The sequence below is a fragment of the Nicotiana tabacum genome, chromosome 15 (genome assembly GCF_000715075.1).
Source record: "Nicotiana tabacum cultivar K326 chromosome 15, ASM71507v2, whole genome shotgun sequence".
Classification (NCBI taxonomy): domain Eukaryota; kingdom Viridiplantae; phylum Streptophyta; class Magnoliopsida; order Solanales; family Solanaceae; genus Nicotiana; species Nicotiana tabacum.
In genome coordinates, this window is record NC_134094.1 from 12,702,274 (window position 1) to 12,714,577 (window position 12,304).

The window sequence follows — 12,304 nt, forward strand, 5'->3', positions numbered from 1 at the left end:
ACAAACTGTTATATGCCAAATTAATAAGGGAAGAATACACTTGTTTGTCATTACATGTAGATAAGGAGCGCATATTAGTAATTGATTGAGGAAAGAATAGCGGGAAATTCTTGTATTGCTCGGACTGCCTTTTTAAATATTTTTTACTCATGAATATAGATGAATCAAAAATCTAAAATCAATGATTCAAATTGAGATAATTATATATATTCAAATTATTAATATATATAATTCAGTGCAATACAATCATTATATAATTACATTAGTTGTTCCAACAACTAACAGAACAAAATCCGCCACTGTGTGTGAGGTTTTGTCGAGTCGATTCAATTTATTTATAAGTCCATGAAGAGCCGTGATGAAGTTTTACATTGCTAATGTGGCAATTATCTTTCTGACCACAAAAAGGAACTTTCTTTAGTGGTCAACGATTTATAGTACCTCAACCCCACGTCTCAAAGAAAATAATGAAAACAAAGTCTTTTCTTTTAGGCAGACGGAACGGGGATAATCACCTAGTTCAAGAAAATCATAAATTTACAGTTTTATATGTTGAATTTTCGAGATAATAGCAAGTAATTCGGTACTTCTGTACAAGATTAATCAGGTAAATCAATGGTGCCGTTGAACTTAATAGGAACATATTGCAATGTTCTAAATTTGTAACTTATTCAGGATATTCTTTTTGTTCCAACATGACATTTAGTAATTTAAGTTGTGTATATTTTTCTAAACGTCTTTTTCTCACTGATAACTGATACAACTATCCTCCCCTTGTAGTTACAGGTCAGAATCACAGGTGTGAATGTGTGATCATCAGTAATTCCAATGGGCAATGATTATAGTCTACCTGCAATAACAGATCAAAAGGATGCTATCAAAGCCTTTCTTAGTCTTTGGGCATTCTCTTTTGTCCATAAAGATCAGAATCATCTGATTGAGATTATCACTTGGTATAATATGGAACATTCTGAAAACTATCTCGTCAATAAATTTCGAGATAAAAGCTAGAAACTGTGAAAGTTGTGAAAGTGCAGGTAACACTGATAATCGTTGTGACTTGTGAGTGGCAAAAACTGATATAGAAAACTAAATAGTTGGAGGTAGGAAGTTGAATGATGTAGGAGTAGAGAAATTTAGTTTTCATCCTCAGACGACATCGGTACTCATTTAGATCATTAAACTCAAGAAATGATTTTTCTACATTACATTTTGTCATGCCAAATGAAGTAAAGGGTAATTCGGTGCACTGAACTCCCGTTATGCAAGGAATTCGGAGAAAGATCGGACCCGTATATTACGCGACCTTAACAAATGAAGTAATCTTTGAAAAATCAAATTTCATCTAGAATAGTCACATAAAACCAGGACAGAAGAAGCTTCTAATCAAGGACTTGTAATTTGTGTTCATCATTCCGATAAAGACAATATCAATATTGTTCTTTTTTAACCTATTAATAAGTGAAGGTTTTTGGACAACCAAGGGTAAATACGTGATTACAGTTATATATAAATGAGAAGGAGGAGTATGACACAGCTACAAAAGTTGTACTATCTGCTGATTGCAAGTATTTCTAGGGACAAATTGGTAATTTTGCTCCTTTCGTTGTCATAAAGACATTTGTACTATGTATAACACGTGTCTTGCTTATTTTTACACCACTGATCCATCTTTCTCTTTGGAGTTTGGATCTCCATCGTTTCAGAAGCGCTCAATTTCTCTGCTTTTTCAAAAGGTGATGCTCTATCTCTCTTACAAAGAATTTTTCTAGGTTTATACTTCTTCATTTGAGGTGCTTCTTGGTTTCTCAGTTATTTTTACTTTCTTCTTCTGCTATCTTCCTTTCTTATTCAATATTTTTCTGTTTTAAAGAGGACATTTTCTTTGGGTTTACGTAGTTCCCTACTTTTTAAGGTACTTCTTCTTCTTCTTCTTTTTTGGGATAAAACTTAAATTTTTGGTCTAATTTGGTAAATGGATCTTTTACGCTAATAGTTGCTGCTGAGTGTTGGTAAATGGGTGTGCATGGGTTTTTCTTTTGGGTGAATGCTCAGGTAATTGTGATTACAATTTGGTGAATATTTGGTACTTTCCTCTTCTTTTGATGAAGTAATAGTAGATTCCATTACTTTCCTCTCTTTTGAATAATTTTCTTCTAGAATTTTACATGTATGTCAGTAATAGTATGCTATTTGCACATGCATTATGTCTTTCTGGTGAAATTTGTCTTTTCCCTGCACATATTCTTACTAATTTTACCGAACAACAAAAATTGAATCTTTTTCGACGTGGAAAATAGTACCTTGAAAATTCAAAACAAACTTGAACAATAGAGTCTCCATGGCAGAAATTCACCGAATAGACGCATCAATATTCTTTAATTATTTTTATAACAAAGGAAAAAAGTAAGAAATGGCAGTAAAGACAGACAAAAAGAAGACAATTTGGCAGAAGTTGACTACACAAAAATTTCAATCTTACCTATATTCTGACAAGAAAAACAAAGATTTTGGAAGTCGGCTATGCACCTATGGTATTTGATGGTTTGCCCGACTCATCTTGGTTCTAATTATGGTGCTATCCATTTTGTCCTGAAAGTTTTATTATTCGGGACAATAATTTACCAAGTTGTTGTATGCTTATTCATAAGAATGATTTGATGCAGGATACTAAAGCATTTTATAGTGGTGGTGATCAATCATTAAAAAGTAGGAAGGATGATTATACTGGTTATGACAGTTTTTTATTGCCTTAATGTTTTAGATTTACAGGTAAAATAATTGTCACTTTCTTTTAAGTTATTCAAACAAGTTTTGCCTTATAGAATCAGTTGATCATCTTTGGTAGATATTTACATCTTCTTGGCTTCGAATTTCATCTTTGTTTGGTATATGAGAACTTTTCTTCTGCATATGAAATATTAGTATTTCACTGATCTCCCTGTAGCCTTGGTATGATTGAGAATATGGTTGCATTCTTGTGTTTACTAAGCAGGAATTTTTGATGTCTTTTTTTTATATATTTGTTTGCCTAAAATTATTGGTTTGGTAATGGCTAGAAAGGAATGCATCATTTTCTTCAACTTTTGGTTATGTGATTTCTTCTCCTCTTTGTTATCACATATGAAACTCAGTGTTGATTTATTAGTAGGGTGAAAACTTTTGTGTCTCTATAACTGCAATATTAGCAAAGTCGCATATATAAGTGATTTTCTTACATTTGTTAACTATAGGAAGTAGAATTTACAATCTGATGGTTACCTAGATGCAGTAAAGTATTATTATAACTTTAAACATGAGACATGGCTCTAGAGATGAACACAAAAAGCAATATTTATCTCGTTCTAATCATCATAGAGTGATTGAATCTTAATAGAAATTTTTGGTTGAAAGGGAAACTAGGTGATTGCTCAAAAGCTCTTCTTAGAATATGGTGCAGGTAAAACTGCAAAGAGTCAGTCTAATTCTTATTTATGAGAAAAGTCAACAGATGATTAAATTTTTGAAAGCCGAAAGTTATCAGTATGAGCCACATGTGTTTAACAATCCAAACTCCAAAGAGAAAGATGGATCGGTGGTGTAAAAATAAGTAGGAGTCATAAAAGGCAAGACACGTGTTATACATAGTACAAATGTCTTTATGATAATGAAAGGAGCAAAATTACCAATTTATCCCTAGAAATACTTGCAATACAGCAGATAGTACAACTTTTGTAGCTGTGTCGTACTCCTCCTTCTCATTTATATATAATTGTAATTACGTATTTACCCTTGGTTGTCCAAAAACCTTCACTTATTAATAGGTTAAAAAGCAATCTGTTCTTTGTTTTTATTAGTAATATGAAGTGTTAAAAATAAGACTAAAGATTAATGAGAAGATAAATGAAGGTAAAAATGAGACGTTATAGTGTAGAATGAGGTATCCTGCATAATTTCTTAAAGTAATTGAATGCTTGTGCAAATGCAGATTTTAATGCGACTAGAGTATTATTCTACTGAAGGAGGAGTTAATTACAGAACAGAATTTTGCTTCGTAGTTAAAATATGCCAGTAGAAAAGAGTTGGTGCAGATGAAGAAGTGATTGGCCTTACTGCTTTCTTGTGGAAATTGTTTATTACTTTTCCATGTTGCTAAATATGGTGTATGCACATTTTCATATTTCGTATAGTTCTTGTGAAAGTTGTTTGCATTATTTTGTGGAAAATTAATAAACATAAGTTCATTGTGAAACTAAATTGTGGTATCTGAGGTGTTGACTTCTTTATTACATTTAATTAAAATTTCTTCTTATATGTTTTAGTTTTCATATTAAATAGCCTTGAGGACCTAGCTACTTTTGCATGTAGAATTTATATTTTCTAAAATTATAACCTTCTCTTACATCATTCATTAGCTTTGGTATGAAATGACCTTGAGGAATGTTTATGACCTGATTTAATTTAGTTCTTCTGATTTTACATATAGAAGTCATATAGTGCTTTAGAAAATTGAAGGTTTTAAAGGATTTATCTTTGTTTTAATTTCTTGCAGCCTGAAGACCATAACTCTAGGGGATAAAAGGATTAGGAATGAAACAAGTGTCCTTCAGGAGGATGAGACGAGACAATTTTTAATATGCTTCGCATTGCTGCAAAGCTGATGACTTGAATAAGGCTTATACCATGAATCAACCAGGTTGGTGTTTTAATTTTTTTCATATTTCATATATGCTATTAATTTTATCTTTATCCTTGATGTTGAGTTGAACAAGTTATGTTAATGCTTGAAGCAGGTTGCTCAGACATTAGTTCCATTTTTGAAGGTATGTTTCCATGACGAGTTAGGGAAGTTGGGGTTTCACATGTATATCTATTGAATCTATTTCATTTTTCTTTGATTTTTTATTTTTCTATAATTTTTCCACTATGAATGTGATATAGCGGTTTAAAATCGTGCCTGAGCTGTTACATATGCCAAACTGAATGCAAGAGGAGGACTTGTGCATAGCAAACATGAAACTTACATCAAGCAGTTTGGGCAGCTCGATAGGAATCAGAGGAGTACAACTCCTCCCGACTCAACTTGAACATTCAATCAAGTTAATTCAACTATGTTACTGAATCTAAAGTGATGACTCTATATTAAAGAACCTTGATGTTGTCACGTGTTTCAATAACAAGATGAATAACCCCCTTATTTCTAGGGAAGTGAAGCCAAATAGAACCTGACAAAATGTAGTTGAAGCAAGTTTGCTAAGATTATTACTTTACCCCCGCTACTTAAAAATTTTGTTGGGGAAGTTAAAGACTAAATATGTGCAGAACTCAAAGGTTTAGTTAAAAAATTTAAAATGGTGGTTGAACTTGATTTTATTTTTGGATAAGGCACTGGTGAACTTGATTACTCGAAATAAAGGATACTTACAGTGCTCTACTTGAAACGCAAGGTCTAATGCTACTGGAAAAAAAAAAGATAGAAGAGGACTTTAAGTTTTCACCATATGAGTCTTGTGCATTCACTATGATTTTAGGTGTTCATGACTTATATAGTGACATGTCCTTCTATTTAATGATGGGAGAGAAATTTACTTCACACAAAAGAAGTATACCGTTTAGTATTTACTGATATCTAAATCCTTAATGTATGTGTGTTTCATCACATACCATCATCTGCTTATGTAACATTTTGTGATGAATTGTCAATTTACTTACATATCAGGATAGAATATATTCTTTTAATGTCAGTGCGACCAACAAAGAAGTCAGACATTCAGTTTCGCCATTATCACTTGAAGATGCAGACATGCAGCAGAACCGTAAGTGAGTACTTACAAAGTCCAAGGAGCAATACACAATTGCATCTGGTGAAAAAATAACTAAATAACTAATTAGTGCATCAAATGATTCTTAAGTATTGATGCGAATGCGATTGCAAGGCCTTTTTGATGATGTCAAGTCCTGGAAATATCCTTGCATCAGCATGAGTTGTGGGCGGTCTTGGAAATGCCAGACTCTTTGTTCTTTGTTCTATACTACAGTATTGTTGCTCATTAGGTTCTTAAGAATCTTATAAGTTATGGTGTTCATCCTAACTGGTGAAATCTGAGTCGTGTACAAATAGTAATTTATTGTACAATTTTAGCAAGTGTATAAGGTAATACCTATACTATATCGTCGCCCGTGCTATGCACGGGCATTCGTTTCTAGTCTATTCAATTATTGTAACGACCCGGATGGTCGTTTTGCACAATTGCGTCCAATTCGGCCGTTTAAGGTCTTGAGTAGTTTCTCCTAGTGTATTATGACTTGCGTGCATCATTGGCTCGGTTTTTTGAGTGGTTCGGAAATGATTTTAAATGGTGACTCTCATTTGAGAAACTCGAAGTTGAAGGAATTGACCAAGTTTGACTTTATGGGTATTTGACCTCGGATCGGAGATTTGATGGTTCCGGTAGGTGCGGATGGTGATTTTGGACTTAGGTGTATGTCCAGATTTGCATTTGGATGTTTTTAGAGGGTTTCGGCATCATTTGGCGAAAGTTAGCAATTTAAAGGTTTAGAATTTTCCAAAGTTTGACCATAGTTTGACTTTAAGGCTATCGAGTTCGGATTTTTGTTTCAGGAGTTGGAATAGGTCCGTTTCGTCATATGGAACTTGCCTGCAAAATTCGTTGTCATTTGAAGCTGATTTGATATGGTTCAGACGCTTGGTTGCGATTCTAGAAATTTTGAAGTTCATTGTGATTCTCATGCATTTTGGCGTCCGATTTGTGCTTCTAGAGGTTATTTTGGTAATTCGATCGCGCGAGCGAGTTTGTGCTATATTTTTGGACTGGTGTAGGTGTTTGGTTTGGAGCCGCGGGGCTCGTGTGTTTCGGATTGTTTTTGTTAAATTGTTGAGTGCTGGTACTAGTTCCATCGCATTTGCGATGTTTTTGTTGCAAATGTGACTACCGCATTTGCGAGGTAGTCCTCGCATTTGCGAACCTGGGCTGCTAGGGGAAGGGATCGCATTTGTGAAGAAATGATCGCTTTTGCGAAGCCTGTTCGACATCAACCTCTTTGTTCTTGTTTTTCTTTGGACCTCCACCAAAGACAAAACCAGAATTCCCGAAGACGGCGGTTCGAGAAGACATATTGATAAGAAATCTGTGAAGAAGTTTTTTACTAAAAGGGTTGAGCCTTGCAGAAAAGCTCTAAGGAGTTTCGAAGAAGAAGGAGTTGTGAAATTAATGAAAGCAAGGAAGTAAAAGTGTTGAGTAGCGGAGAAGTTATAGACGACAAAAATTGTGATCATGATTACCTCGAAAACCGGCGAAAATACTTGCTGAATCACGAAGCAACACGTGTTCGGGATATTAAATGCGAGGAGACGTGCGTCCCTTCAAGTGTCAGATACCGTTCAGGAACTTTCCCGCCAAGAAAAGGATGCTCATCTACTTTCCGGTAACACTGAGTTGCGTCACCGGAAAGTAGGGGGACTATCTGTATGGGGTAAAATTAGTTAATGACAGTTGGTCGAATGGTGAGGTGACACGTGGAACCGAAGGTAGGTGAAAAATGAACCAACACATAGCTATCACTGGGTGCGGGTGTGTGGTCGGTGCATGATGGGTCCCGAAGGAAGCACTGCCGATAATAAATATTCAAAGGTTTGACATCGAATAGCATTTAATGAGCAGTTGTTACAGAAAATATCTGCATTCAAAGCCAGCTGTTATACACCCATCAATGATGTTTTTATTCTTATTCAAGATGAGCTTGATTTTAGGATTTGTCTCCCTATGTAAGGCTATAAATAGGAAGATTAACATCCAATGAGGGACAAGAAATTTCTTGTACAAAAAAGGCTATACTCTATCACCATATACTTAGTTTTAGCACTTGAACATTATATTTATTATTTCCACCGCGAAAGGAAAATGTCCTTAGTCATGCTTGTTATCTCTTTTAATTTCAGTCATTAATCTTATTTCTGTTCCTTTTTATTTATCACTTTTGGATCAAATCAATTTTTTTAATAAATCACGCTATAAATTCAATTGTATTATTTTACAGCTAGACAGTGCATTAACATTTTGATGATATTAGAAATAGTCACTGAGTTTAGTGTGCTGGAGTTTTCCCCTTAAAAGCTTCGAAATCTAGGATTTTGCATGTGGAGAATTTTATGATTTTATTTGTAGAGAATTTTAAAACTCCAGGAACAAATCATGGGTTGAATAAATGTTTAAACTCCAATAGTCCTATTTTTTTGTGTTTTAAGTAGGGATAATTTTGTTTAGATTTTATTTTCCCATAAAAATAGTATTTTTTTAATTATATCTCACATACTAAATAAACTCTAACAACCGGTCAAAAAAATGGCTACCCCAGCCAATATTTCTAAACATTTGCTGATAGATCCGCCCAAGCACACAAAGGGCCGGCCAATATGTACTAGGATGCCCCGGCCCGCTCAATCAAGCTTGACATAGGCTTCTGTCAAGCTTCAAACTTTTCGCAGAATTGGTCCCAGTCCATAGCAATAGAACTCAGAAGTAAGCAATTGAAGCTCTATTCAAACTTCTTATTGCCTAAAAGATATGATTTAGAATCTCAGCGAATTCATAAAAATGTTGCTGAAGTTAAATATATGCACAAGAACTGGAGGAACCTTGCCTAGGCATAAAAAGAATTTCAAGATTCTTTGGTTTGGTTCAAGTAATCATCGTGTTTATGTTGAATTTTCTGGAAAAATTGCAACTTTTGAATCAAGAATCCATTTTGGTGGAGACCCATTTGCTTATAGTGGAGTTATTGCATTTTTTTCTTCTTGTTCATCTAGAAGTGATAGCTCTAGACTCAATAATTTCTACTTGAAAAAAGATCATTATGATGATACTGGAGATGAGAATTTTGTAAAAGAATAATTTGGTTCTAAAGAATGTAAAGACTTGAGCTTTTCTGATACTTTTTGTGATGAAAATGGAAAAGATTGCAGCTTTAAAGAAACTTCTAGTAGTTGTGGATGAGTTTGAAGAGTCAGAAAATGAAGATGGAGGAGGTAGTTTAGACTGTATTGATGATGATTTTAAGGTTTTGGATTCATTTGGTAAAAATCAAAGGCAAGTGAATCGGGCGGAGAATGTTGTAGTTATGAAAGGATTGAAGGGTGAAATGAGACACCCTTTGGTGAAGGAAACATGTAGGTTAATTGCACGTCAGTCGTGTTAGACTCCGAAGCTTGAGATTGAATTGAGGCGTTTGCTAAAAAGTATGAAGCCTCTTCAAGTTTGTGGTATGTTAAGGTCTCAATCCGATGAAAGGGTCGCTTTGAAATTCTTTTATTGGGCGGACCAGCAATGGCGGTATCGACATCACACTATTGTTTATTGTATGATGCTTCAACTTCTAAGTAGGACAAAGTTGCGTCAGGGAGCTAAGCGCATTCTTAAGCTGATGGCGCGTAGAAGAATTCCGCTTAGACCTGATGATTTTGATTGTGTGATGGTTTCTTTTAGTCGAGCTGGACATTTAAGGAAAGAAATGCAGATCCTGAATGTAATGCAAAGAACAGGAATTGAGCCGGATTTGTCTATATGCAACTCTGCAATTTATGTTTTGGTGAAGGTGAATAGAATTGAGAAAGCATTGAGGTTTCTTGAGCGGATGCAAATAGTTGGGATAACACCAAATGTTTTTACATATAATTGTTTAATCAAAGGTTACTGTGATGTGCATCGAGTTGAAGATGCATTCGAACTGATCGCTGAGATGACATATAGGGGCAGTTACCCAGATAAAGTTAGTTATTATACGCTGATTTCATTCTTTTGCACGCAGAAACAAACCGATAAAGTCAAAGAGTTGGTGGAGAAAATGGCTAAAGATAGTAACTTATTGCCTGACCAGGTTACTTATAATACAATTATACATATGCTTTCGAAGCACGGTCATGCTGATGAAGCGGTGGGATTCTTAAGGGAAGCTGAGGAAACAGGATTCCAAGTGGATAAAGTGGGTTACAGTGCTGTGGTAAACTCCTTCTGTAAAGACGGAAGAATAAATAAGGCAAAGGAACTGGTCAATGAAATGATTGCTAAAGGATGTAATCCTGATGTGGTTACTTACACTGCAGTTCTGAATGTTTTGTCTTGTAGGGAAAATTGATCAAGCTAAAAAGTGACTTCAACATATGTACAAGCACGGTTGCAAGCCAAACACCGTATCATATACTGCCTTATTAAATGGGCTTTGCCGGAGTGGAAGGTCTGCGGAGGCAAAAGAGATGATGAGCATGTTTGAGGAGTCGTGGTGGAGACCAAATGCTATTACGTTTAGCGTGTTAATGCATGGCTATCGTTGGGAAGGGAAACTGTCGGAAGCCTGTGATGTGGGTAGGGAAATGATTGCAAAGAGGTATTTCCCTACCCCCATAGAAATTAACATGCTAATTCGATCCCTTTGTCAAGAAGCCAGAGCAGATGAAGCAAAGAACTTTATGGAAGAATGTTTGAAGGAAGGATATGTTGTTAATGCGGTGAATTTCACCACTTTAATTCATGGTTTCTGTCAAAAGAATGAGTTGGATGCTGCTCTTTCGGTTCTTGATGACATGTACTTGATTAACAAACATCCTGATGTTGTCACATATACAACGCTAATAAACGGATTGGCAAAGCAAGGAAGAATGGAAGAGGCTCTTGATCTAGCCAACAAAATTCTTCATAGGGGCGTGATTCCTACTGCTGTGACGTATTGTACGATCATCCACCAATTTTGTCAGCAACGAAGGGTGGATGATTTGGTGAAATTACTGGAGAAGATGCTTTCAAGGCAGGGATGTAAGACTGCTTATAATCAGGTTATTGAAAAACTTTGTGGTTTCGGATATGCTGATGAGGCGATCGATTCTGATGACTCGATTATGTGTTAATGAGTTCCGAAGGATTCATCATGGTTATGACCACGGCCGGATTTGGTGTTTGCTACAGGTATAGAAGTTATATTATGTGAGGTGATGTTCTCTTGGATTGAGTTAAATGAAAGGTTCGCGGTTGATGAGATGTTCAATTTGCTCATGGTTCAGAGTTGATTATGGAATTTTCGTAGTGTCACGAGTTAGCATGTTAGAGGTGATGCGCCGTGTGGGGTTGATAAGGTGCATGTACAAGGTTGCGGTTTAGTTTTGGAGGGAAGGATATGAGTTCTTGATGACACGGACGATTTCGGGTGTTTAAGAATATGTTGGCACTATTTATTTTCACCAGAGGAGAGTTCGCCTGTTGGCAGGTGCATTTTGTTTTGACTTGTGGATATTGTTTTGTAAGATGGAGTATGAGTGACGTATCAGCCATTTGAATAGCGATGTTGAGATCGAATATGAAGATTCTGGTATTCGTGAGGTTCAGAGGCTAGATTTTCTCGTTGGTAGACTATTCTTGATTGCGAATTATGAAGAAATGTTGGGGATTGGATGACTGATGACATGTGTTATGGGAAAGGTTGCTATGGATTTTGGAAGGTTAATTACCTGCTTTGGGAATGATCAGAATTTAGTTTGAGGATTATTTGTGAGCTTAATGAGAATGTTTATTCTGTATCGAATCGGATCTGTTTTCTCCTATTCAGCTGTTACCACAGGTATATCATCGGGCGGAATGGATGTTATTCGCGCCTTGGTCTATGTTATGCGTTCCTCTCCTATGCTATGACGGGTTATGAGGGTTACATGATTCTTCGCACGCATATTGTAATTCTGTTTGGGCCTTACGGCATTATATGCGAGATGACCCTCGTGATGTTGACTTGCTTATTGCATCATAGTGGTGTTTGTCTTTCTTAGCATTGTTGTGCCTAATCATCTTCCCATAATTATATTGGTGCACTCTATCGTGTTTGATGTTGACGCACATGTAATCAGTGACCCCGAGTATTATGGCTCAATGGATACCCTATGTGGACTGATATGATGGGGTCGGATTGCGCGCCGCAATGGTACTGTGATGAAATGCAACTCCTTATACTTATTTCGTGTATTTTGCTTTCACCTTGTTGAAAATAGTTCATAAGAAAATGTTAAAATTATCCTGTCTGCTTAATTGGCTTAGTAGTTTTCTTATTTAACTTTCCTACCATTATCTATCATGTCTGAATTGTTACTTGTTGAGTATATGGAACCGCAATGTGTGGGGGTCCATATGAATTTTGTTGAGACTTGTCGATTGGGCTGCTTGTATAGGCTGAGATGAGGTTTGTAGACCTGAGATCTGCACTATCGTATTGGGATAAGGAGTGTTTGGAAGAATGATACTATATTTCTGCTGAGGATTCGGGCAATGGC

The 12,304-nt window shown here is 35.8% G+C and overlaps 1 long non-coding RNA gene and 1 pseudogene across 1 annotated transcript; both read left to right on the forward strand.

The window, feature by feature from the left end:
* The first annotated feature begins 1,632 nt into the window (after nt 1-1,632).
* On the forward strand, nt 1,633-6,180 carry LOC107759004 (uncharacterized). Its single transcript, XR_001642094.2, has 4 exons — nt 1,633-1,736; nt 4,532-4,675; nt 4,773-4,802; nt 5,699-6,180. It is a non-coding gene; the product is annotated as an uncharacterized LOC107759004 (long non-coding RNA).
* Nucleotides 6,181-8,399: 2,219 nt separating this feature from the next.
* LOC107759003 (uncharacterized) lies at nt 8,400-11,991 on the forward strand (annotated as a pseudogene).
* The last annotated feature ends 313 nt before the right edge of the window (nt 11,992-12,304 follow it).